The sequence below is a fragment of the Falco cherrug genome, chromosome 5, assembly GCF_023634085.1.
Source record: "Falco cherrug isolate bFalChe1 chromosome 5, bFalChe1.pri, whole genome shotgun sequence".
NCBI lineage: Eukaryota > Metazoa > Chordata > Aves > Falconiformes > Falconidae > Falco > Falco cherrug.
The window spans coordinates 59773707-59801435 of NC_073701.1; the positions used below are offsets into that span (position 1 = coordinate 59773707).

The 27729-nt window shown below is 43.8% G+C and overlaps 1 protein-coding gene and 1 long non-coding RNA gene across 5 annotated transcripts in view; one reads left to right on the forward strand and one right to left on the reverse strand.

The window, feature by feature from the left end:
* The window catches only part of NAP1L1 (nucleosome assembly protein 1 like 1), a 31857-nt gene extending 31003 nt beyond the window's left edge, over window positions 1–854 (reverse strand). The window contains exon 1 of one of the 3 annotated variants that reach the window (XM_055711475.1): window positions 707–854. The gene's annotated coding sequence lies outside the window, so the exon portion shown is untranslated. The remainder of the gene's footprint in view (window positions 1–706) is intronic. The other 2 variants (XM_055711476.1, XM_055711477.1) reach the window with 2 other exon arrangements.
* A 19954-nt stretch (window positions 855–20808) lies between these two features.
* LOC114016461 (uncharacterized) lies at window positions 20809–25029 on the forward strand. 2 transcript variants are annotated; one of them, XR_003560905.2, is made up of 5 exons: window positions 20809–21006; window positions 21823–21923; window positions 23050–23170; window positions 24379–24531; window positions 24645–25029. It is a non-coding gene; the product is annotated as an uncharacterized LOC114016461 (long non-coding RNA). The 2 variants fall into 2 exon arrangements; XR_003560904.2 differs by having other exon boundaries at window positions 24379–25029.
* Window positions 25030–27729: the final 2700 nt, after the last annotated feature.

The window sequence follows — 27729 nt, forward strand, 5'->3', positions numbered from 1 at the left end:
AACCGATGCACGCTCTCTCCTGAGGCAGGAAGCGAGCTGCCCGTCCCCTGGCTCAGTCTCTGGGTCCCCCTGCCAGCAGCCAGGGGCACAGCACAGCCCCGCCGCGGCTCCCCGCGCGGCAGCGAGAACAAGGCGGGGGGCCAGCCCAAGGCCACGGCGCGCAGCCACCCGCCGCCCCCTCCGCCATGTGCGCAACCACCGCCCTCCCCGCCCCCCACTCGGCCGCCGAGCCCGGCCGGCACCCGGCCCCCCCCGCGGCCGGACGAACACGTACGGCCCCGCTCCGCCCGGCGCGGCTCTCCGGCCCCGCCGCGGCTCTCCGGCCCCGCCGCCCTCCCCCCCTCCGGCAGCGCCGGGCGCGCCCCGCGGGCCCCGCTCCGTCCCCACGTGTTGCCGGGCGGACTCGCCTCCCCTCAGCGCCGGCCCGAGCCCCGCGGCCCGGCCTAGCTCCGCGGGAGGGGGGAGGGGACGGCGAGCAGCGCTCCCCGCCGAGGGGCCGGGCGGGCGGCGGCGCCCCGCGGGAGAGGCTCGGGGCGGCGCGGGCACCGCCGCCCCCCCGCGCCCCGGCGGCCGAGGGGCCCCGCTAGGCCGGGCCGGCGCCCGCGGCCTCCCCGCGCGGGAGCGGGGCCCAAGCGCCCCCTGCTCGCTGCCCCCCGCCCGCACCCCCCGCCGCGGCGGCGGCGGCCCACGGCGCCCCTCCCGGTACCTGCGCGGGCCGGGGCTGGCGGTGACTCAGGAGCGAGGAGGAGGCGCCGCGCGGCTGGCGGTAAAAAGACCCGAGCTCCCGCCGCTCGCGCTCATATAGAATTAACGTCACCACGTAACCCCCCTCCCCCTCCCCCGCGCGCCCCGGGTCTCCTGGCAACGCGCGCGCGCACGCGCGGGCCCTCGCGCCGGCCGCACGCCCACCTCGGGCACGCGCTGGCCGTCGGCCGAGGCCGTTGGGGCCTGCCCGGCCGGAGCCCGCGCCGTACCCCGCTGCCGCCGCGTCGGCCGGGCCGCGCCGGGCGGGGAGGCGCAGAGGGAAGGCCAGGGGCGCGTCATCGACCGGGACGTGTGTCTTCTCACGTACCGCGGGCTGGTCCCTGTCCCCGCCGTGGGCCCGAGGGGAAAGGCGGGCGGGGTGGCACGGTGCCGGCAAGGGCATCCCCCGCGGGGCCGCCCGGCCTGGGCTGGGCTGCGGGCCCAAGAGCTGTTACGCCGCTCGGTGGGCCACAGCATGGCGCTGAAGGCACCCCCTCCTCGGCAGCGGGGTGTCGAGGGTGGGCCTGCGAGGAGCCGGCGGGTAACGCTACCCCGGCCGCTTTAGTGCTGCTTTAAGGACGAACCCGGGGGCGTTGCTGAAGGCACCTGCGCAAAAATAGAAGTTACTCACACAGGTAAACCCTATATGCACGGGCTACAGGTACCGCAAAACGCCAGTCAGCACTACCTTACCTTAAAAGCCCAAGCTGAAAACCACGGTGGTTCAAACGCTGTTTCATCAGAGTTTCGATTGTTCCTGCCTTGGCTGGGATGGACAGCCAGAGGCAGAAACAGCTTCAACCCTCCCATTTTAACTTGGTGTATTTGCCTGTCAGAGTCCTAAGCAGCCTGGTTTCCTACAAATGCCTCTCATGCGTGACTGCCAGCTCTGAGTGAAGCCTTCCCTAAAACCCATTCCTTCCTTGGGTTTCTCTCCCATGCACATGATCTTGAGTAAAAGCATGGAGCATACTTGGAGAAGACACTAGATCTGCGCTAAACTTAGAGGAAATGTAAATGTCTTTGAGACTTCAGCTCCTCTTGGCTGGAATGAGCCAATGATTTCAAACATAATTAGAAGCAGATGGGATGGACAAACACATAGGGAGATGGCAATAAGAGCTGTTTGTTGAGGATATATCACCAAATATTTAATGTGTATTCTTTACATTTTACTAAATTTTTGCATCTACTTCTCTGAAGCAATCTGCAGTGTAAGTGTAGCTATTTAAATACTGGAAATGACAACGGAAAGCAAAAGAAGTGGTGGATCTGCTTAGTATCTGCAACACAATCTATGTTAAGAACAAGCAAAAGCTAAAGGATCCTGTTCTTCACTGTACGGTGCCACACCAGTCTTGTTCCAGTGAACAGCAGTAAAATCAGCCCCCAAAGTCTTTGTGGTAAAGAAATCCCATCTGCAAGCAGAAGCTTATGAAGTGAACTTAATGATGCCATATTCCCCAGCACACTGAATTTTGATAGGTGAGCTTTTTTTTTTTTTACAACATGCAATTTAAAATAGCTAGAAACTGAGAAAGTTTAAGGAGGCAAAAGAAAGATCCAGGCAAAAGGTTGCATAGCATAGTCCAAGTGATAATTAGGGAGAAACAGGGATGGAGATGTTACATGATTCTAAAATGAAAGTACCGGTAGACCCCTTGCAACCCTCAGTTTTTAAAATTGTACTATATGCTAGTTTTTTATTTATCTGAGCTGTCTGGTGCTTGGGAAGATGAAGAAATCAGAGGTGTACAGAAGGCATTTGATAAAAATGAGCAACCGATTGGTATTTATTGCAAGAGCAATTATATGCTATTGCAGGCGTTCCCTTTATTCAATCAGCTAAAGAGGCAATCTTCTATAAACAAGTGATTCACAAGGTGGTGGCTCATCTTTCTGGGACCTACCACCTCATGACATGCAGAACCCTGAGGTGAGACCCAGTGACCCCTATATAGGAGTGAGGTACAAAAGAAATGAGAGGTGCAGAAGCCAGCAGTGTGGAGTAAGGTAGTCAACAGCAGGGGCCAAGGAGTGGGGACAGGTCTAAGGAGGTCTAAGATGGAATCATTCCTTCAGACTGGAAGGAAATGCCTTTTCATCCAAATTCACAGATGTCTTTTAGGGGTTTTGCATTTGTCACATAAATCAACCCCTTCTCATGAGACAAAATAAAACCAAAGTCCTTATACTAGGGCTCTTCAGCAGTTTTTCACAAACAATAGTTAGGAACGTTTTTCAATCAGCAGCAGTTTCTGTGGATAGCTAAGCAGGACAGGACAAGGGAGAGGACATATGGGCACTAGTCCTGCTTCCACATGGCACCTGCCATCACACATGTATGGAAAGAGGACAGGAGAAGCCTATTTCTCAAATACCTGAATTGTATGCACATGTAAGCTTTCTAGTTTAGTTTGTTTTGCTATCAAAACAGTTCAACTTATCCTGGCATTTGTGCAGTCATGATAATGAGACAAAAGCAAATTTAAAGTTAGACTTGAGTGGAAATTAAACCTGTGCTTGAGTTTTAATGGCCCATATATTTTTCTTTGCTCTGAATTTTCATCTTCCTGTGTGTTTGCCATGCTTTAGAGCATGCTCTGCAACTTTTACTTTCAATCTGGCTGGATAGTTACTGGCTGGATAGTTGGAGTATTGCCTTGGTGTTGCACAGAAAGTCAAACTAACACCATTTTTTGCATAATGGGAATCAAATCACCTGAGAATGCATTAGATACTGGCACAGGTATAGTTTCCTCATAAACATGTATTATTTTTCAAAATATTACATCCTGAAGCTTTTTTAAGAGCCTTAAAATGTGTGTGTAAGAACTGTGCAGATGTGGTCACTGCATGCACAGAGGCACAACATTTTCTCCAGGCTGGAAGAGCTTTGATAAAAAAGATAAAAAAAGATAAAAAGAGAACTGCCCTGTGGCATAGAAGCTAGAGTGAGTCTTCTGGAGACAATGACTTGAGGTTGAATTGCTGCTTCAAATCAGCAGAAGAGTTTGAACTAGGTATCTCACATGGTAGTTGAGTGTCTTATTTATGGAGCTATTAAATATCATGGAACCTGACCTCTACCTTGAATGCATAAGCCTTATCCGCTACACTCACATTTGAGTCCTTCCCCCCACAGCCTGCATCACTGACTCACGTTGGCTGCAGAGGGAGGCTCAGGCAGGGGTTATCTCCAGGCAGAGGCCATGGGGACACTCAGGGACGGAGCACAGGTCTAGGTTTGTATGTGGAGGAGCCTGAAGAAGGTCAAGCACTGAAGCTGTTGCAGAAGGGTAAGCCAGTATTCCTGTAGCAGCCTGTTGCAACAAATGAGTTTGGCACTCACATCCAGGCTCAATCTGCTGAAGCACAGCATGTATCCTGTGTACTTGAGCTGCATTCAGGCTAAAGCTAAGCTGAAGCGACAGTGCTTTAGCTTAGGAAAATGTGTTGGTCATGGAGCTTGGTATACTTACTTTGGATCAAGAACTCCCCTGTGACAGGCAATTCACTGAACATTTAAGCTGCTTTCAGCCCCTTTTGTACTAACAGAAAAATGCAAAAGGTCCTTGGTATGGACCTGGATCTGATTACAGGAACACCTAGACAACCCTTCAGAGTACTAGGCACGCTTGGCACCTTCCAAAGCCTCAGTTTTACAGGACTTAGGACCTGCTCAGTGCTGCAAACCTGCAATGCATGAAAAGCTACAACCACACATTCTCTGCTGATCATAGCTCATTTTAGATCAGATCAGCCCTGACTGTTTTCCAAAGTACTGATTGCCCAAGGTTACCCTCTCCCGAAATCAGCTGGCAGTGCTCCTTGTGTAAGCAATGAGTTACAACCAGGGATGATAGGAGTGCTCCTTGTCTGCTTCTGTCTGCGGTAGCTGGCTGAGTTACAGTCACCATGGAAGTTATCATCCGTCACCGAAATTGAGAACACCCTCGCTGAACTATTTACAGAGTAGAAAACCCAAGGTTCCCCAGCTGCCACAAAGAGATGCCTTTTTCTCAGTACAGTTTGAAATCCTGTGCGGAAGTACTAGGTTTACCAGTACACAATGAAAACAGTGAATCCAGAGTATTCTTTTTAAGACTGAATTGCTTTCTTGTGGCAAAAGCAATTCTTTCAACTCTTACTGAATGATTATTCCAAATTACATGGCTAGCCAATGAATGGTACAGTGCAGAGCTGTTGTTAGTTCTTCCACGTATTGTTTACTTTTTGAGGAACTACTTGTTTTCTAAAGGAAAGAACATCATCCCAGAAAGCAAGTCATAAACAGTGCCACAGACAGCATAGAAAGTTCTGCTGAACTATCACATGGCAAATCATGCAAATCCCTGTGTAGAGTTGAATGAACACCTCTCACAGATTCCTGTTTTGCACTTGCTTCTGCTTCTGTGAAATGAGAGCAAATTTTCCCTCAGGGAACACATTTGCAGACAGGCGTAGCAGCAAACTAAAGAAATACAGTGTGTGTAACCTTTGAGATACTGTAATAAAAGACAAAGCAAAATGACATGGTTTGGAAAAAGTGAAATGCTGAAATGTGATTATACACTTTTTGACATAATAAACCTTTAACATCTTTTATTTCTCAATACTTTTAAATCTCCAGGGACTAAATTGTGACTCTTGTCTTACATTATAGGGATTGCTCATAGATACAGAAGGTATAAACCAAAAGTAACAGGAAAAAACCAAACCCCAACAACTAAGAAAACAACCTAAGGGAGAGATGGAGAAAATAGTGGAGTGTGGAGTGATAAACTGGGAGGGGAAATAAATGATACAGGGGTGCTGAAATCGGTGAAGAAATATATGTACAAATACTTTAGAAGTGGTGCAGCAGTTAAAATCTCAAGTACAGTGCACCTGGTGTTTTTTAGGGTCATTGCTGGGGGCTAGAACTCACTGCAGGGTTGGGGTTTTTTTTAAATATTGCTCTTCCTGTGAAATAATTTTATCAGGGAAGAGGAACTGTGCTAACTGAAATATCACTGTAGAATAGACTTTTTAAAGAAGCTGTAGGTGCTAACTGATAGATTATTCAATTATTACATTAGAACAAATCTTTATATTGCATATAAATTTGTTAAGTCATAAGAGAAAAAAAGACATCAAATAGAAGAAGCTGTATCGCTTGCAGTGCCTGCAGTTGGTCCTAATGTATCTAACATGACAGCAAAACTACATACAGAGGGGTCCTTGTTTCTGGTATTATTGGCTATTTCACATGATAAAATAAAATGCCATGAAATTGGATAGTTACAGTCAAGGGTTTTGCTGTGGTGTCATAAGGATGTAATTAATATATTGCCTAAACTGCCCAACTTTCTCATAGTTACCTTATATATGAAAGGAGGAAGCTAGTTCTTTGACCTTCAGAGGTTTAATGATTTGGAATTTGGGTTTATTTGGTTTGATTTTGTCACTGTATAAGGGTGTACTTGCCACGGCCAGAACTCCCTGCTACTGCTAAAAATGCCCACAGTAGCACCTCTGGCAGGGACAGGATATATATTCAGCCCCAGAACTGGGCCGGAAATGGTTCTAAGCCATATGACAAAATAACATCCCAAATAGGGAGGAAAAGACAATTACCTGTTCCATGGACTGTGATCCCTCCCTCCTCCCCTCCCCCCACACCCCAAATCACAAGTGGAGCAAGTCCAAACTTTCCATTTATATCATCTTCAATTGTTTTGGTTTTTTACCATTTCCCTATGTCTTTACTAGCATTAATTCCATTTTTGCAACCAAAAATCAAAATAAAGCTTAAATATTGCATGTTATTATTAAAACTCGTCAAAATGAAACGCTGACATTTTTAGAACTTTTTGTCCCATATACTTCTGAGTTGAAACATTGGCTAAAACTAATCTTTCTGGATGAGCAATTTAAGTTTCAATGAATTGACAACTGCCAATTTAATCTCTGACCTTGCCCTTTAAAAAAAAAGTTCTCAGCAGTTCTGGTTAGAGTATGACATGGCACAGGAGAGCTAGTTCCTTCCTCCCTTGCAGCCTGATTTCTCAGAAGATGGTGAACCTTCAATAAGCACAGATGTATACAGACTACTTGCTTTTTTCAACACATTTTTATAAAACTTTGCTTTTTTCAGCAACATGGACAACACTTCTGTCTGAAGGAAGGTGCCTCGGCATCCCACAGCAGTGCAGAATATGGGTGGTAAGAATTGCAGCTACCCTACTTCAGTCAGCCAAAAACCTAAGTTTTTATATAACTTAGTGTCTTAAAGTTATACTTCGAAACACAGCACTTCAAGTGGATGGCTTTCAAAGGCCGATCAGCTGCATAGCAAACGCTGTCTGAAGAATGTCAGCCTAGGGATATTGACAAACTATTAAGTAAATCTGTAAGAAAAAAAAATATTTAAAATTTTTTGTAACGATGATTTTCTCTCTTTACTCCTGTACTGCTTCCTCTTAGCTTTGGCTTGAGGCTAGAACTGAGAAGAGGAAAAGGGAAAGGGAAGGATATTCAGCTGAAGACCTTTGAGTTTGGGCCAACAGCAGCAGTATCTCACGTTATCCCTGCATGTTCCCAGACACAGTTTCTCAGGACAGTTTGTCAGGAACTGATACCTATTCTGTCACAAAGGGTGCCTGCAAGAGTTTGTACTGATGGTCTTCTAAGATGCTCAAATCCTGTTTTCTGCAAAAACCAAAGCAAACTTTTTGATCAGAAGATAGTGCTGCAAGGCCCCCATCTACCAACCTGAACCCTGTCTAGGGAGGTTTGAGACTTGCTGAGGGCTTAGATCTGAGACATTGTGGAAATACTGACATGACTTGTCCTGTCCTCAGACTGTTAACCCCTGCTGCTCTTCCAGGTGAACACCAATGTTGCCACCAGGGAAGACCTGGAGTGTATTGAACATGACCAAATGACAAGGGCATAGGGGCCCGAATGGTTTTGTCCTTGATCCTGCTGGTGAGGGTGAAGGGTTTAACATGGAGTGAATGGATCCTGTGATGAACAGCTGTTGTTGTGCAGCTGGTATCAATGACAGGGATTTGTTTTTTATGACCGTGGATCCTTTGTGAGGATCAAAGACTGTAGGGGAAGAGATGGGATCCCACCTGACTAGGGAGGGCAAAACCATCTTTTCCAACAGGCTGGCAAACCTGGTAAAGAAAGTTTGAAACTGGGAATGATGGGGGAGGGAAATGATGATAACCCACAGTCAAGTGAGGAAGTGATGAACTTGGTTGGCTGGCAAAAGATGTAGGATGGATGAGAGAGACCTCAAAACCAGAGGTACAGAATGGGACCTCAAGCATATACACTCAAATGAGGAAGTGTCAAGAGGACTACGGTATGAGGGAAGCTCTCACACCTTTCCTGGGAAATCAGCACAACCCTGTGCCTCTCTGAAATGCCTAATACACTAATGTATGCAGCATGGGGAGCAAGCAGACAGGAGGAATTTGAGCTCCGTGTACTGTTGCTGCAATCTCATTGGGGTCACAGAGACATAACGGGATAGCTCACATGGCTGGAGTGATCCAGGTGCATTGGGCATCCTTCAAAGAGGCCTTTACGTGAGAGCAGCAGGAGTGTGTGGGGCTCTTCCTAGAGATGGATGACAAGCCAATGAGGAGTTTACCACTTAGGATTTGAGGACAGACTAGCAAGGCCAACATTGTGTGTGTTTGTTGTGGACCACCTGATTAGGAAGAAATAGATGAGGCACCTTCATCAAATAACTGGAAGAAACCTCATGTTCACAGGATCTGGTCACAGGGGACTTCAGCCACCCTAATATCTGCTGGAGGGACAGCACAGCAAGGCACAAGCAGTCCAGGAGGTTTCTGGAGTACATTGCTGGTTACTTCCTAGCACAGATGATCAATGAGCCAATGATGGGAGGCACTCTGCTGGACCTCGTACTTGCAAACAAGGAAGAACTGGTCAGGGAAGTGAAGCAACCTTTGGGAGCAACCTTGACTGCAGTGACTGTAAAATGGTGATGTTCAGGATACTGAGGAGACAGAGCAAGGCAGTGTCAGGTTCATAACCCTGAACTGCAGGGCAGCAGACTTCGGCCTGCTCAGGGATCTACTTAGGGGAATCCCATAGGAGATGGACCTGCAGAGATGAGGGGTCCAGGTGAGTTTGCTAATTTTTCAAGGACCGGCTCTTCCAAGCTCAAGAGTAGTCCATCCTGATTTGCAGGAAGTCAAGCAAAGGTGGCAGGAAGTCTGCATGGATGGACAAATTGCTCCTGACATAACTCTGACATATAAAGGAAGCATAACAAGAGGTGGGAGTAGGGACAGGTGACCTGTGAGGAATGTAGAGACACTGTCTGAGCATGCAGGAATAGCATTAGAAAAGTCAAAGCCTATCAGGATTTAAATCTGTTAGGGGACATGAAGGGCCACCAGAAGGGCTTCTACAAGTATCTCAGCAGGAAGGACCCAGCGCTGAATGGGACCAGGAAACTGTAACAAATGACACAGGAGTGGCCAAGATACTCAATGCCTTCTTTGCCCCAGTTTTCACAGATAAGATTTGCCTTCAAGCATTCCAGGTCCCTGAAATCAGGAGGAAAGTTTGGAACAAGGAAGACTTATCTTTGGTGGAGGAAGATCAGGTTAGGGAACATTTAAACTAGCTGAACACACAGCAGTCCATGGAACCTGACAGGATGCAGCCTTGAGCACTGAGGGAACAGCTAATGTCATTGCGGGGACACTCAATTGTCTTTGGCCACTGACAATTGTCTTGTCAGGACAAAAAGGTGATTGGAAGCAGTCAGCGTGTATTTACAAAGGGGAGATTGTGCCTCACCCTCCCAGTAGCCTTCTACGATGAAATGACTGGCTTGGAGGGTGAAGGGACAACAGTGGATGTTTATTTTTACTTATGTTGAAAGCACACTTTCAACACTGTCTCTCATAACACCCTTGTAGACAAACTGATGACTAAATAAATGGGCAGTGGACTGAAAACTGGCTGTATGGCTGGGCCCAGATGGTTGTGGTCAGCAGCACAAAGTCCAGCTGGAGGCCAGTCACTGGTGGTGTACCCCAGGGGTCAACACTGGGGCCAACACTGTTTAACATCTTCATTAATGACATGGATAGTAGGATAGTATGCACCCTCAGCAAGCTTGCAAAACTTGGTACAAAATTGGGAGGACTAGCTGATAATCTAGATGGTTGCACTGCCTTGAAAGGCTGGATAAATGGGCTGCCAGGAACCTCATGAAGTTCAACAAAGGGAGATTTAAAGTCCTGCCTCTGAGGAGGTACAACTCCAGGCAACAGGACAAGCTGGGAAACGATAGGCTGGAAAACAGCTTTACAGGAAAGGACCTGGGGGTCCCAGTGAGCACCGAGTGAAACGAGCCAGCAATGTGCCCTTGCCGCCAAGGCCGACAGCCTGCTGGGTTGCATGAGGTAAAGGGAGGTGATCTTCCCCTCTGCTCCACCCTGGTGAGAGGTATCTGGAGTGCTGGGTCCAGTCCGGGGCTCCCCAGTAAGCAATATGGACAGACATATTGGGTTTGGAAAAGAATCGTGAAGCTGATAAAGGGACTCATATAAGGAGAGGCAGAGAGAGCCAGTACTGTTTAGTGTGAGAAGGGAAGTCTCAGGGAGGTTATATCCGTGTTTATGAACACCTTCTCAGGGGTAGTAAAGAAGACAGAGCCAGACTTTTCTCAGCGGTGCCCAGTGAAAAGACAAGGGACAATGGGCACAAATCAATATATGCAAAATTCCATTCAAACACATGAAAACACTTAACTCTGATCAAACACTGTCACAGGCTGAACCCTTGGAGATACTCAAACCCCAGGTGAATATGACCCTCAGCAACCTGCCCTAGCTGTTCCTGCTTTGAGCAGGGGTTTGGACTAGAGGTGCCTTCCAGCCTCAACTATTCTGTGATATTTACATAAAAGCCTTGTTGATATTTGATGTTCAAGGATGCGAGACTGAAAAACTGTGGAAAAAACCTCAGCTAAATTTTTCATAATGAAAAGTGCAATGTCATACTATTAATTTAAAACCACTGGAACAGTAGCACAGCACGTCTAACATACACAGTGCTCACATGTCTGTCTGATTAACTCCAAAGTGTTCATGTAGAAGGCAAATTGGAATTGTTCTCCATGATTTGCGTGACATATTTGCATGGGGAAAGAAAGCCTTCTTAATTGGGGAACTGAAAGTTGGCTATACTCTCTGCTGTTTATTAGGTCTCTTTCTATAAAGCCATGCCGAGTCCTGTTTATAAATATAGTTTTTTAGTATTCTGCAGAAAAGCAGACTGCTTCTGCATCATTTAGTCTTATAATCTCTGTGTGTTTCAAATTGTATCTGTATCCCAATTTAGGCAGTTTTCTTATGAAATATAACAGTACTTAAAAGCTGAGGGTAGTGATAAAACTGCTTTGGAGTTTTTGCTTGTCATTTTGTTCCATTGCTTTATTTTGATGCTTTTACTTTTCATCTTTCTCTGTCTCCAACTGCAAATAAACAGACTTGCCATTCTTAAGAACTCCGATAGTGCTACATTAGCTGAAAAAGGATGAAGGGCAGAAACTAGGCAGAAAAATAAAGGGCCGTTGCAACGGATGGGAGGAGAGCAAAGGAGAGGAAGTGTGTTGAGAGCTGTGGATTTGCGACGTGAAATAACCAAAGCCTTTAAAAATCGGGAATGGAACTAACTTCCAGCTAACTTCAGATGTTCTCAGCTTCAATATCTCATCTCTCTTAGGTTGCCTTAATAGCGAAGAAACATAAGCTGTTGTACAGTGTAATTCACCTGGGCTGTTTCAATTATCTGCTTGTAGATGGGCTGTCTTGTGCCTTAGAAATGCCTCTTTCTGTCTACTAACGATACAAGGCTTAGAGGATGAGCTCAAATGTAAGTGTGTGCATTTACTGAATCAACCTCAACTCTCTAGCACTGTTTTGAACACCTAAAAATGAAGAAAGGAAGCTGAACAACATAAGAAATCTGGGCAGCTTTTACCTGCCAAAGCTGGTGGTTCCCCAGAGCACCTGGAACATGAATCACCCAGTGTATCTATTTTGCATGTTTAGTGTTGTTTTTGCTTTCTGTTTTCCACAGTGGTGTCTGGCTCTGAAATGCACAGAGTATAAGTAGGGTCTGGTTGTTTGGCTTGGGTTTGGAGCTGTAAAGGGTGACATCTCCTCCTGAGGCCACCTGGCTGTCCTCAGGTTAGGTAGAGAAATAAGTAGGGACCTGGCTGGGTCCCTTCTTCCTCAGATGCTCTGGAATTACTTGCTGGTTCTTGATGGTGGCTGCAAAATTCCAGACATGGGCGCATGTGCAAATCTTGTCAGATATGTTGCTCCTTTCCATTAGTGCAGCTCTGCTGTTTTGGAGCAGTTGTGGTCCTTGGCCTCAGGATACCTTTTCTCATAAATTTGCTGTGTCAGGAAGCCATAAGTCTAAGTATTATTGCAAATGCCAGGACAAAAACGATGGTCAAGATTCCTGAAAGGTCTAAATCTGCTAGAGGATGTGCCCCTTGGTGAACAAATCTGCAGTGAGCTAGAAATGCCTGGTTATAAAGCAGCATTTAAGCAGGGGGGATTCATCCAAACAAGACACTGTACAGGTGACGAGGTAAGCTGATCCAACAGTGAAGCTACACAGAGAGAAAAGACTGAAAGCAGACTTGGTAATCCCAATGTGCGTGTGTTATATAAACAACTTATTGAAAAACCATCACTTTGGAATAGCTGTTTTTCAGCTCCAGAGGAATAATTGATAGTGGATAAAATAACAAGGAACTGAGAAGAACTGGTGAAAAGTGGCTTTCTGCAAAATCCCTGTAGGGATTCTGAAATAAACTTTCCCCTTGTGTCAAAGGCCCAAGTACCGATTCTCTGATTACTTCTTAATAGCTGATCAGCCAGTCATGAATTCACTGCTAATGCACAATGAAAAATAATATGATTTCAACCTAAATAATTTATAAGCACCAGCCATCACTGGCAATACAGATGTAGTTAAAAATGATTCCTACCTTCAGTTTAGGAAGGAACAGGTATAATGTAATTTGTTCTGTAAAAGTGAGATGTCCTATGTAAATTCAGGATTATATTTTCTGACAAGTCTTCAGTAAATACCAGCATTCGTAAAGTTCTAGGGAAGTTTTGTCTGTTTATGAAGTAAATTGTACCTCAGAGCTCTTGTGATTTCTCTACCTAACCAGTGTTATCTTTAGGCTAATATATTATTTTTAAATTATCTGTAGCTATCCAAGTAGTGGCATTTCATATATAAATGTATTAGGTAGTATAAAATACTAATATAAACTTTTACTAGTATAAGCTACTACATTTTATTATGCAATCTAATGTAAAGCTTGCTTTTTTTTTTACATTGTTCCCTATTAGATATTCAGACATGAATATCTGCATTAGAATATTGTGTTATTTAGAATACCTTACACAGTACAGAACAGTTTATAACATTAAAGTGGAATTTATATTTTTATAAATTTAGAGGGACAGTGACAGTAACTAAGTCATTTTTAAATGGGATATTAATTCATAGGCCAGTATTGCTCTAAATGTTTATGAATGTCTAGCATGCTCAGAGTTCTAGGTTTTTTTAAATGATAAAATATTTGATGAAATACTGCTTTGCAAATATATGCTCTTGGCATTCAACGAACTGGAGGAATCCTGCTTCATTAAATTGAGTCTGCTGTTGCTCAGTACGAAAATGTATAAATCTACAGCTATTCCTCCCAAATCCCACAAGGCAGGCGGTGGTAGCCAGCCACCTGGATGCTTTTCAGTCTCATAGGATCTCATTAGATGCTGAGTATACCAGCCACACTTCTGCCCCTTTTGCCTATGTTCCTGTTCCTAAACACCAGTCTGACCCCAGCCCTGCTAGCTCCCTGTCCAGGACGAAAACGGGCAATATTGACGTGTTGCCTCTCCAAACTCAGCCTCTGGCTGTGGCCTTGCCTTGCCCTTCGCTCTGGTGGTGTGTCACTGGCTGTGTGGTGTTCCTGGCCTGAAGCTAGCTCAAGTCTCACTCCCACACGGGTTCCCTTGGTGCTGTACTGCAGCTCCGTGCAGTCTCCATACCTGGCTCTGAACATATTTTTAGCCTTCATTTCCTGTAATCAAGAACTGTGGTCAGTAATTGCTATTTAAGGTCAGGCTACCTCACTAGTGGTACCCATATTTGTTTTCATATTCCTACCAGTGAACTGAAAACATCTGCTAGGTGGTGGCTGGGAAGGCAGGTACAACAACTTGCACCTGCAGTCACCTGAAAATTTGGTAAGGAAAGATGTAAAGTTTTACAGATCATTAAAACAGTAACTATTTCCTGTTTGAATTTTGGTACCTTAATAAAAGGCACCTTTGACATAACTAAGATGGGAAACCACCTTCTCAGGAAATAAAAATGTGTGTGGCCTCCTGAGTTTTAATTCACTAGCTGCAGCTAATTAATTGCTTGTATTGTCTATGTGTATAATTATGTTCTTTACTATCAGTAGCTTACTTATCACTGTGTATCTTTTTTTTTTTTTTCCCTTTCAGAGTGTTCCGGAAAAAATTTTGAAGCAAAGGCAGTGGTAGGTTATTGTGGGCCTAATCTTCTTCGTATATTACTCAGCAAGAAAAATAATGAAGCTGGTGAAGCTGACTTGTAGACTGTAAAATGTTATTCACTTGATGCTTTGGGCTTGGAGGGATACTGTTGAGAGTGGTTGAAGTGTTTGGATAGGTGCCTGTACTCTCCAGGGAATCTGTGGAAAAGCAGGTATTGAAAGTCCTCCATAGCCATTGGAAAAGGATTAAAAGTCCTCCAGGATTAAGGCTCCTCCATGGGTTTGGGAGCCCCGGGTTGCACTCTCCCACTTGGGCGATGTTCTCCTGCTGACACAGGTACACACGTGGCACGGTGTAAGAGAATAATTTTAAAAGGGAGCCTTACATTTGCTTTATCAGAGGTCAGGGCAAGCAGCAGGCAGAGCATGCATCAGCAAAGGACAGTTATGCATTTTGGCTCTGATCCTTGGAAGCTCTCCTGCATAGATCCTGAACTGAACAGCTTAGCGTCTTTCAGTGATACCTAGAATTGCTCCCTGCTTTGATTTTTCATTCTGTTCGTGTACAGTTTCTCTGTCAGCAGCACATCTGTATGCAGCCATTGTTTAATGAAATTATTGCCCTGGAACAGTATAATTGAAGTTCTTTTCCTCTTTAGTATGACCATGTGTATTTTATCTGCTTTGTCTGCTTTAGTCATGTTTTCTAGGAGCATAAAACCATTAAGTGGGTCACTTGGAGGAGGAATGCGCTGCACCTTACTAAGTGATGGCATGCCATCAACCGCACATTTACAGTCCTTTCCAGTTCTCTCCCACATTGGCTGTTGATGCATATGCCTTCATGGGCAGGAGATAGCACTACTCTGCTCCAATGTTCCTGTCTACCAAGAGGCATGTATTATTCTGCACTGTTTCTTAGCATGACAAATTGGTTTCTTCCTGTTGGAAACAGAAATTTCTGCTTGCTGCCCTGCTTCTTGACACTGCTTCTCTTTCTGTTCTCTCCTCATTTCCACAGGAGCCTGGTGTTCTTCGGAAGTTCCTCAGGTAGACAGGTGGCTACTAATGGCCATTGGGTAATTGCAGGTGAAAATTTTAGGGTTGCAGGCCATGTATCCCTTTCTTAACTTGCTGATTATGGCATGCTCTTAGAACACTTTTCATGACTCTAGACCTTGCATTTAATCTGCGCTTTGCATTCAGAATAATCCCTGTCAAGCAGAAGTGGCATTTTGCAGGTGCCATAAATGAAATGTATGGTGGTGAAAAATAAACAAGGCAAACTCTAATTTAAGGTATGTCTAGTAAAGCCCAAAAGACATTTTCAGCAGAAAGTATGTGATGTTGGAAGGGTTTTGCAAAGGGAAAGGACGAGACTGCTGAGAAAATGAGACTACCTGCTTGTTCTTGCTCTTTCTTTGACCTATCATTCCTCATCCTGCACTTAACTAGCAACAGACCAGTCCCAGTGCAGATTTTTTCTGTTCCCTGCAGAGCCCTCAGCAAAGGAAGACCATAAAAAGCATCAGCCTGAGCATCTAGAAAGGATTTCCTGGATTAGAGCCTAAAATTACTTGACATCAGAGATGAAGATAGCAGATGAACCTAGAGAGTAAGTTTTTTCTCTGTTCCTGGTGGGTCTTGCTAGACACCATGCAAGCATTGTAAAGGGCCTAACCAGGTATCACTGTTCAGCCTGAAGGAACAAGAAAGCCGTGTACAGGGAATGTGTAGTCATCTCTCTTTTATGACCTGCATATTTCATGGATAAAGTAATGTACAGAATAAAGATGGCCTCAGATCTCTAAGTTAATGAACTTCATGGAGCTTCAAAGGGAAGCACATGTTGCAGGAAAACTGGGGAAACTCAGGCAGGATTTTAATGGGCAGGCACCTACAGGCAGTCATAGTATTATCAAACATAACTCCATTTATTAAAGGATGGTCAGGCCTTACAAGCAGAAAAACTAAATTTTTTGCTCAGCACATGGTGGAAAAAGGATCAAAAAGAGGCAAAAATATTACGGTGAAGAGATTTCTGACTCTGCTGATCTCATCAATGCCCTCATTAGCACTTCTTCAATTATTAATTGCTCTGGCTGCTGCAGTTATTAGTGATCCATATTAATCCTCCAAGGAACAAGAGATGACAACACTGAGTCATGATGACCTTGTCTTTCCATATGTTACAACTGGTCGGGAATTTTCCAATGAAACAGCTGTTCACTGGAAAGTGGGAATTCTTAAAAATCTTTGGTTTTATTCAAAATATACATATTTCATTGATTTCTGTTGGGAAAGTCTTCTTGGATCTGACATGGCCTTCTTATAGCTAAGATTCATGAGGAGGGTTTTCTCTAAAGATATGAGACAAATAGACCCTCTTTCTTCCTAGTAATTCATGCAAAGTGAAAGACAGATGACTAAGGAACACCTAGCACAGACTGCATTCTAAGCTGACCCAACTTCAAGACCCATTTTGCCTAAACTGGCCTCACACAATGGGGCTTTCTATTTTGAAAGATCCCACCTTTGTGATAATTTAAAAATCCATGGGATAGGAAAGACATTTCTTGTTTTTCTGCAATGGAAGCTAAAAAAGAGTATCAGATAAAGACAATAACCCCAAACCTTAACAAAACAATAGGGAAGTGGTATCATCATTGGTCATATTTGTCTCATGGGTGTTTCAGATGTTTTGTGAGAGTCACAGCTGGATGAGAAGGAAACTTCAGAGATTAACTTTCAGACACTATCAGGTCAACCAAATATTGAATTAAGTTTATTGTATTCTGAAAACAACACATTCTTCCTTTCAAGATACTTTGAAATATATCTTTGCAATCTAGTTTGTCATCTTCTTCCCAAAGACCCACCAAGCTCTAGTAAACCCACAAACAATACGTAGTTCTCCTGTGTGCATTGAAATGCTTATAGTATTTTAGCATAGTTAAAGAATTTTCACCTTTTCTTTTTCCATACTCCTGCCTAACTCAGTGCTCTTTCTGCATATTCAACAGGGCAATGGTTCTGTGCAACAAAGAATTTTAAGTATGTGATTAATGGTTATATTGAAGTGTACACATTTATCCAGTCGGAAAAGTCTGCTGGAAGGTGATGTACCCTTTAAGCCAACAGATTCAAGAAGATATTACTTCAGGGTTTGTTATCATCAAAGTTTTTGCTCATCTTTCATGTGAGATGAGCAGTGGTCTTTGGTAGGTCCCAGAGGAACCAAAGAGTTGTTCTTTCTAGTGTGAGAAGTAAAGATCAGAAACAGCAACTAAATGGTTGGGGTGTGAGTTACAAGGCCAAAGTGAAATGAGGCAAGAAAGTGCTAGGAAAGGAAAATGGGTGGGGTAGCATATTCAGGAAAGAGGAAAAAACCAGAAGAAAAGTCAAAATAGAAAATGAATGAAAATTTAAAAAGTGAAATCTAGTTTTCTAGACTGAAAGGTGTCAGACCACCATCACTTTTATTAATTAGCATTATTAGTACCATTATTATTAATATTATTGCTATTGTTTAATTTTTCTTGACAATAATACTAACAAAGATGTGAGGAGCTATGACAAAAATCCTATAAAAAATTGGAAAAGGCTCTAAAGGAGGGACAGAAGTCTGTTTAACAGTTATCCATTCTGGTTGTGGGGTAAGTTGTCTACCATTTCCTTTTCAAAGATGGGGGGGAAAATTAATATTTGTGCAGTGACTTGGAGGCAGGTGTTACCTGAATGAAGGAGAACTAGAGCTGATCAAATAAATGTGAGACTTTTTCAAAACCCGCTTTTTATACCTCCCCTCAAATTAATATTTTCCACGGATTCCAGATAAAGAGAAGGAAGGGGACACTCCCTCTTGCTAACTAAACCTCTCCATGCAATTATAACTCCTGCAGTTTATAGTTTTGGTGGGCCAGTCAACCTGAAATACAACTAGTCAAAACGCTGTCATAAACTGAAGTATATAACTTGTCTCTAGTAGCTTAAAATCAGGCTGCTTGGAGATTACAAGTTGCTACTGATCAGAGGCCCTAAAAAACTCATTAGTAACCTGCTGATGAGCGAAGGTAAACTAGGTCCAATGTTGCTAGGATAGAAACACATTGCGTATGAAGTTCCTTGAGCCACTAGGCTTTGATGGGCCAGAGGGGAGCCACTCAAGGTGCTTATTTTTCCTGATGCTGGAACTCAGTAGTCCCAACTCAGCAGCAGAGATGCTCGATGGGGAATGCTCACATGCAAAAGCTCTCCCTCTGCTCCCAGGTAACATGGCTCTTTGGGAAAGGGTGTTCGTGGCCTGAAAAATCTCTTAGACCAAAGCCACAGACATGTTTGAGGGTTAGTCTGGTGTGAATACCCTCCCAGGCACATCAGGGAGACAGTGAAAGGATTCATCTCAAGACAAAAACATAAATTGCTTTTTGGTTATTTTGGAGCAAGAGAAGACGAGTTGCCCGCATTTTGAGTTTAGATACTATTCAGAATGTGTTTTTAATTTAATTTGATTTAAGCAGGGTTTAGAAAGCCAAGCTCCTAAATCCATTCAGTAACTCAGATTTGAATTAAGTAGCTGGTGACAGGAACAAGGGTAGTGGGAAGGAAACATTATACCTACTTCTGCTCAGAGGAACATCCTTTCATGGGAAGGATAAGGGAGTAAGAATCCTTCTAAGAATACTGTTGAATTCATGGCAGCTTAGGAGAGCTAAAAAAAAAAAAATAAGGATAAGGATTTGCAATAGAACTTTGTAAGAATAAAATCTGGAGCAGCTGAAATAAAATGGATTCTTAGTCCTTAAAGTCAGAATATCATCACACTGAGCAGGTCCTTCCTTTTAACTCTCATAAGAGACTGCTTTTCCTATTCACTCATGTTTCTTAAATTCTTTTTTATTCCCAGTCAATGGAATTGAGTAAAGCTCTATTGCATGATTGGCCACAACTGTTTTCTGAACGTTGAGTACAGGGAAATTTCCTGGACTTCCAGGTTTTGTTTGTGTTCCGTTTTCTACAGCTGCATATCCACATGGAAAAGCACTTCCAGTGCTGGGATCCATGTTGCAAGTGGCCTGTACAAATACATGAACTTCCTTGTAAGAGAAAACTTAAGCAAGGTGGGTTGGTTTAGTAATAATTCTCTGGAGAAGTAACAAATAGCCCTAATCAATAAAGATTGTTGCCTTTAACTCCTTTCACCCTCATAGTTTCTAATGTACTAGTCAGAAAGAAAGCAGGAAGGAAGAAAAAGAAAGCAAGAAAGAAAGAAAGAAAAAGAAAAAGAGAGAGAGGGAGGAAGAAAGGAAAGAAAGAGAAAGGAAGGAAGAAAGAAAGAGAGGAAAGACTGGAGAGTGGAAGGAAGGGAGACAGGAAGGGAGGAAGTGTGATTTTCCCTGATTCATGTGAGTTTCAGGTCACACTGAACTTTTCACAGAGATGGTGTGCAAGTGGAATGGATTTTTAGCAGTTGAGAAACTTGTCTGGGTAAGGTTTTTCCATCTCAATGCCAGTTAGCACCGCTATTTTCAGGTAAGAGATGGTAAGGACAGAAAAAATGAGCTATGTGAATATATGCTATGCCATTCCTTAGATGTAATGTTCATGTGATTATTATTTTCAGTCTTCATTTGCAGGATTTCAAATGTTAGGGAAAAAAATCCAGACAGTCTTAGCTTCTTCCCTGAAGGAAGCCACAGTTACAAGCTCACACTTTTTGTCTGCCTGCCTACCAGTCTGTCTCTTGCCTGTGCCATTCTTTCCACTCTGTGTTATAAGCCACTGGTGGATTTTAGCTAAATTGAGGGAGAAGTGGAAATCGGAGAAGTAACACAGTTTCTGCCAGCTCTGTAAACCAGACACATGGGGACATAAGCAAGACCACAGAAAGAACCACCTCTCTCTTATTAGGTAACAAAACACTCCAGGTAGAACAGAGAGCTTTTCAGTGGCCCAGTTTTGAGATAGCCTTCAGTGAGTGCTCACAGTTACAATGAGTCTACAAGAAACCAAGGTCCTTGAGCTCGGTGCTCAACAGCATTTGTTTATATTTCCTCCTTCAATTGCCTTATCACAAGAATAAAAGCAATGCACAGTGCTGATATTGTAACTCTGTACTATTGATGACAGTGACAGGTATCAGTACTTTATTCTGAATATCTGCTCTGTCTCATACTCTTTTTCTCCCTTCCTCTTCCCTCTGCTCAATTGCAGACACGTGTTCACAGACACTGCACAAAGGTTTTGCTAGGGTTTAGTCCTGGGATCCTAAAGCTGAGAGTAATAGCCAAAGTTTTTGCAAAAAGAAAGACTGGGCAGATATTTCAGTAATAACTGGGACTCAACAGGTTGAGATTTAATTCTGCATGCTCTGCATCTTCCAGGCTTTTGTTCCTTATCTCTATAATCTGAATAATGAAATTTCCTTTCTTCTACCTTTTCTTCACGTAGATCATAGCGGCTGAGGTTTCTTGGTATGCCTAGCAAAGGTCTGATGCTGTGTGAACATTGGGAAAAACCCTCTCTGGCAGATGGAAGTAGGAAGGTGAATCGCTTTATCTCAGCCAAGGACCCCAAAACAGATACAAGCCTGGTTCTGCAGTCTGTATCCAGACAAGGCTCAGACTCAGTGGAAGCACCAGCAGAATGAGGGCAGCCAGGTAAGAGCTCATCTCCTTTCATAATGTGCAGGCATCATATGCCTCTTCTTGTGCTAGTGTACTATCACACATTGTATGCTGTTGCTATAAATTATTAATTATTTTAAGCAAGAAAACTGTATCTTGCCTTTTTGCTTCATTTCATTCGTTCAGTGACCAAGGTCAGATGATGCATAAAAATCCCATAATTCCAACTCTGAGCAGGCAGTCCTTGCAGCAGTTGTAGAGATCATGCTGACCCTGTTCCCTTTCAGATTGTTGTTTCTAGATCCACTCTTGAAGAGGAGAAAAAAATGTTTGCAATACCTTGATCTGTTTATTTACAACTTGCCAGATCTTTGGCTGGAAGCATCCCAAGCACAAGAAAAAAAAAAAAAAAAACCACAACAAATTTATATGAAATCAATTTTAATTAAATTAATTTATATTATCCTAGAATTTCTTTGCTAGTTGATTTTCTTTCCTGATTATATATAAAAAAATTAATTATTCTGTTAGTTACAATTTACTTGTCTCTCATAGTTGAAATTATTCTTGAATGGAAGTTCTTACTAAAAGGGATTTAATTTTAGCATTTTTATGGAAAACAAAGACACCAGTTTTACATATAGTTCTCCTCCTCACCACCCCCATTTACATATTCAGGAGAATTTAGAGCTCAGAAAAGGTGCCAGACTGACAGCACTGGAAACTCAGTCTCTGTTACCTGCAGGCTGCTGGATTTTGCACCACTACTGTATGTCAACTTGATAGGAAAGTTCATGGTTTAGAGGGTACTTCATGCTTCCGAACATTATTTTCTTGGTCTACTAACAGTGCCAACAACAGCAAGCTACCAGACTTGAAACTATTCCCACAGGCAGTGAGGAAGAAGAATATCTTCTGGCAGGGGAGTTGCTGCGGGATCTGACATTGCTGTAAGTGCATCTCAAATGAAATTTCCTCTTGCAAAATCTCTGACCAGCAGTCCCAAAGAGGTCTACCGGGGAGGAGGGCAAGAAAGTAATAATCCATCCTGAAGCTCCACCCTGAGACTGAATTTAACTACCTGAGATGTGACAATGGGTTTCCAAAGTGAGAAGGCATTCACAGCCATTCTTTTTTGCCGTTTTGTCTTGGCGTTATATATGATGTATGCTTCTCAGCAGGACAAATTAATCTGTGCCAAGTTCCATGTTGCAGTGCCTAGACTGCTTCCTGCGTGCTTGGTCAGCAGCAGTTCACTAAACCCCTCTGCTCTGCCTCGGAGTCTGTGGGGCTGACACCTAATGTCATTACAGAGCAGCTATGAAAATGATAGAATTTTGTTTTCTCCCCAACAGTTTGGTTTTCAGAAGGACAAAACTGTCGAAACCAATGCTGTTGTTATTCAAAAATTGAGTCTGGGGCATCTGTAGATGAGAATGAAAAAAATTAAATGCTTACTCTGCAGCTTGTGGAGGAGTACACTGAGGGGCACAGGAATATCAGCCTGCACATATTTGGCTGCAATATTTTACACTCTTCCAACATTTCTGCAAAGAAAGAGACGGTCCAGTTTTTAGCAAGAGTTCATCTTTCTTTATTGTTTCTTTTTAACATAGCATATTGTATATGGAATCTACATTGCATCTTACTATAATCCTTGCTGGGTTAAAGTTGCGTCTTGGTCTCTTAGAGATCTGTGGTTTGTGGTGTGAAACTCAATGACACAGCTGGCAGGATGTCACCAGTGTAGCCCGTGTGATGTGTCTCAGACACTTGCTCCAATAGCAAATTTCTGATATAAATCTATGGCAGTGAGTGCAAACAAATTCAAGACAGACAAGATGATAAACACCATGGTTCAGCAGCTCATCAAATTATTTTCAGATATTCTGTGAAGGTTCTTTTAGTGAAGTTTTGCCCAATCTCCCAAACTGTTTCACTGAAGAATAGGTTGCAGGGTCTGGGGATGTCTTTTTTTTTTTTTTTGGTGGGATGGCTTTTCAGGTAGCTAAAATGACGTGATATGAATCACCTTCCTGTTTGTCTTGCCTAACTGTTTAATCCAACTTTTAACAGCTGGATGGGACTTCAAAGGCTGGCTGGCTAGAACACTGGAACATAAACCATAAGGAACAATCCTGCAGAAGATGGTCTAGAAGATTCCTCCACTACTAATGAATTTCTATGAATTTCAAGTGTAAGCTGCCATTAAGGGCAAGTAATGGTCACAATGCTATCTTTAACTACTACTATCTCCTTTTGATATTTTGGGGCTCCTTTTGATATTATGCATACTGCATACAAAAATACAATATGCAAAAATGAAGATAAAAGTAGGAAAAGATTGCAGTCTGCTTTGGTCAACATGATGAAAATGATCAGTTTAGATAAATATTTAAATGTCTGTTTTTCAGAAATTACTTTGGTCCCATAGGAGAAAAATACGTTTTGACATTTCAGGAACAGGCGAGAGTATTGCCATTTTGGGCAGCAGCATAGTGGGCACAGAAAGCCTTAGAGGCAAGGTCTTTTTAACAACTAATATAACCTGGCAAGCAAGCAAATATGAAAGGCAAAGTGTGACAACTTGGCTGCTCAGAAATGAGTACCATTTAGGAACTAAAAGTTTTTTTACAAAAATATGTGTATGTGGAACCATGGACCTGAATTCTGAAGATCTCCTTTTCTCTGCTATTATCACCTTCTGGCGGGCGAACTCTTACCTTTCTCACGCTGCTGGCTGGTCTGTTCAGTGCTGCAGCCCTCAGTTTACAAAGGGGAAGATGCTGAGCCCATTCGGATCAGGGAATCTGCAGATAATTCAGGTGTTACCAGCAGAATTACCCTGTGTTTCCCCTCAGGGGAAAAAAAGAAAAAAGATAATTTGTCCTTCTAGATAAAAAGTTGTTTTATCTTTGACTCCTTCTGTGCATAGATGAGTCAGCCAGGTGTCACAGCACTCTCTCAGATCCCTTGTCTGTCTTTCTGAGAGCTGGACTTCACCTGCAAAATAAGAGCTGGCCCTGATCTGTAAAATCTGGATCCCAATCCATATATCCTCACTTGCTGGTTACCTCCCCAGACCAGCTGCCTCATGCAGCACTGGCTTATCTCCCTTTTGTCTGAGCTATTCTGAAGTGCCCAGTTCTAATGCAGCTTCATCATACAAAGCACCTCAAGCTCATTATTTATTTCTTTGTGTCATTATAAGGTTAAGAGGTAGATCTTCTATACCACGTGAACTAAGTTTTAGTTTGTGTTGTGCCCTTTTTTCCTGGAATTTGCTCTTCCCTCTTTGTTTCTGTGCCTGGCAGAATGCAAAAATGTGAGATACACAGGTTCTCCTACAAATGTCTCAGAGGGCATTGCAGCAGCTTGGGTGGTAAACAGCCTCTGTCTTCATAGTGTCAAAACAAAATAGGCCAGCACTCCCTCAGAAGCTGCATAATCTGTGAAAGCTGCTGACTCTGGGTAGCAGATGTTTGTGATTATGCTGGATACAAAGGAAACAGGACCAAGGAGGGCAGGCCAGGAGCAGAGAGGAGCCTTCAGAACCAGGTATGCAAACACAACAATCAAGGTAACAGTACTCAGCTAATGCAGCTGTATGACTGACCGGTCAAGGGACACAGTGAGGGAGTTTGTAACACCAGCCTTGTTTTTATTAACAGGAGAAAACCTCAGAGAGGTACGGTACCAGGCCCAGGATCAGCTGGTAAGGTATTGGTAGTGCTGGAAAAAGCACTTGGTCTCTGCATCCCCTTCTCTTGCTCTCTTTGGTTCTTTTGTAGCGCCCTGTGGCTCAGAGCCCTTGTGTCCTAGCAGGACAGACTGAAAGACATAAAGGAGCTTTGTCCTTTGCAGGGTCTGTGTGCTGCAGGACAAGAAGGAGTTGTGCTCCCTTTGTGGGGTCTGTGTGCTCAGCCAAGGACCAGGTGAGAGCTTCTCCTGGCTGCATATTGCGCCTCATTTTTACAAGCACATTCTGAAAAAAATTAGTACTTTTCCTGCTAAAGTGCTTCTCCTTTGAACCTGACCCAGTTCTTAGCAAACCGTCTGGGCTACAGAGCTAAGTGGAATGTAGAAAAATCCTACTGGCTCGCCCTGGCACACCGAGTGCAGCTCCCACTGTGAGACTGAAGTGAAAGCTCAGAGGTACCAGAGGTGGGCTGTGCACTGCACACAGCAGGCGTGGATGGGCATCCATCTTGTTCCGCTGCTGGCAGTGTGTTCCTGTGTGTTTACAGTGGCAGACTGTGAAAGACAGCTTCGAAAAAATGCTACATTCTTATAAACTTACATTTATATGCTACTTTGGTGTGAGATTGCACTGCGTAATGTGTCCTCACTAAAATCCAGTGATACGCTCTGGGTTAAGGATTTGCTGCAGGATACTAGTTGAAAACCAAAGGTTATTTTCATACTCCAGTGCATTGTCAGAATATGATTTTAGAAAACAAGAAACACGACAAAATAGGTGGGTTGCAAGCTGCCAGCAACCTTACCCAAGGACTGACCTCCCCAGCAGTGTGTGGGGCAAGGATCCAGTACTGAAAGGTGTATTTCAAAGAGACAGCTGGCTGAAATCCTAGCCTGGTTGAAGTACATGAGAGTTTTGATCAGCAGATTTCCTCTTGATTTGTGTAATAGCAAAGCTGAGGTGGAGCTAACGTTTTGATTTCAAACATTGTAACCAAACAGTGAGAAAAGTCTAATAATAAAAGCAGGACCCTGAGGACAGCAGAATAAAGTTCTGTGCCTAGTTGTACTCCAGACTGGTTGAACAACCTTGACAAAAACTTTGGCATTGAGGCTTTCCGAGGCTGCACCAGAGAGAAAGAAATGCAGAGATGGAGCTTGCGGGAGGCAGCTGCTTGAGCAGTGAGGCAGAGGCATGGTGTTAAAGTGAGACCAGGCGATGGATCGTGGAGTGAGGACTTTCAGGGAAAGAGCGTCAAGCGCATGACAGTTTGCAGAGCTTAGCTAGAAAATGGCGGGTAAGGACAGATAGGTGGGAGGAGGGGAGGCATATTTTTCTCCTCCAACCCAGCAAAATCAGTGCTCACTTCTGGCTGCAAAGCCCTGCTGCATATGCAGAACCCTACCCAGGCTGGTAACAAATATGTGGGCATATGGATAGGATTATCCTATTATTATTTTGCAACTTCCCCAGGAGTAAGATCAAAGGCAGGATCCTACACTCCACTGCAGATAGAAGGTCATTTGCCCTCTTGAATAACCAGAGTGACTTTTTTTTTCTTCTCTATTGCAAAGAACAGTTCTGTAGAACTCATTCCCATGTAAGCGTCTACAGGGTAAAGCTGGAAGTGCTGAAGTGAAACCCTAAATTTTTAGAAAGCTATAGTGAAATTATATTCCTTATCTGGTCACAAGAGTGTGAAGGGAAAGGAATAGCACAGGTCTGTCCTAACTCAGCACCAGAGAATCAAGAGATGCTTGTTGAAATAACTTTTCCTAGTGGTTATTATGCTCTCAGAATGATGGGGAAAAGCCGAAGAAAAATATTAAAAGAGGCTGAATAGAAATGTAGCTATTTCCATTTCACTAACCGTGATGAATTTTGAAAAGATGTTTCATCTTCTGAGCAAGACTAAATTACAGAAGGATGACAGATGGGTTTTGGGCTGAATACAAGGCTGCAAATCACTTAAATGGCTCCACTAACATCAGACTGCAAGGATGCTACCAGTTTAGGAATTTAGAAATGTTATCATTCGAACAGCATTTGTTGATTAGTTTGCATAAAAACATAGTTTGATAAAATGCATTCTCTCCATAGATTAACTGCATGTGATTTCCCCATCAATGATAAAAAGTGCTTAAGCAATTAAAATTATCCAAACCTCACTTTAGTGAGGCAACTGCTCTGCTTCTTTTTCTGTGGTCACCCCAGCTGTGCTTACTGCTTAGCCAGCTCTCCAACCTCATCTCCTGGTTCCCTGCCATGCTGGTGTCTTCTTTTCCACCCAGGGAGACCACACTGTGCTGGGCCATGCAATGAACACATGAGCACATCTGAACACATCAGGCCTAATGTGTAACGTGTTAAGTTCATGAGAGAGGCCACAGCACAAGGAAGGAATCTTCTTGCCAAGCTGCTTTGAGCGTGGAGCCCTTCTCTCTGCAGCTGATCACAGGTCCCACAGGTATCTGGGTCTGGCGTGTGAGGCTGTGGGTTGAGAGATGAAACCCAAGGACCACATCCTTCTGCTTGCACAGGACTGTGAGTCAAGAGACAATTATGGGTGGCCAAGACTGGAGAGCTGGTCTTCCCCACCCCAGCCTTAGTCCTGTTTTTGGAAAGGCACTGTGCTGAAGAGGTCTTGTTGTCATGCTGTCCTATCACTTCCATCAGCCCCTTTTCCTGATGCCTTTTTCTTTCTCGTAACGAGGCCTGGAAATTATCTTGTCTTCCTATTTATTGTGATGCTCCCACTGCTGTAATACCTGGTTTTCATGAAGACCTATCAAGGCAGTATTTCTGGGAGGTTGGAAACATCGTGTTGCCAGTGGAGCAATACAAAACAAGAGGCACGTCCCTGGCATGCAGCAGAGTGTGGCCCAGAAAGTGATGAGCTCCTGTTGACACTGCTCCAGAACTGGGAACTTCTCAGCTGTGCCTCGCATGATGCTGAGCAGGCTACAGGCAACTTGCTGGCACAGACACCTCCCCGGGAGGCTCACAGGTGTGAGATTACATGCGGTGACATGGCAGCCTAGCCTGACACTAGCCCA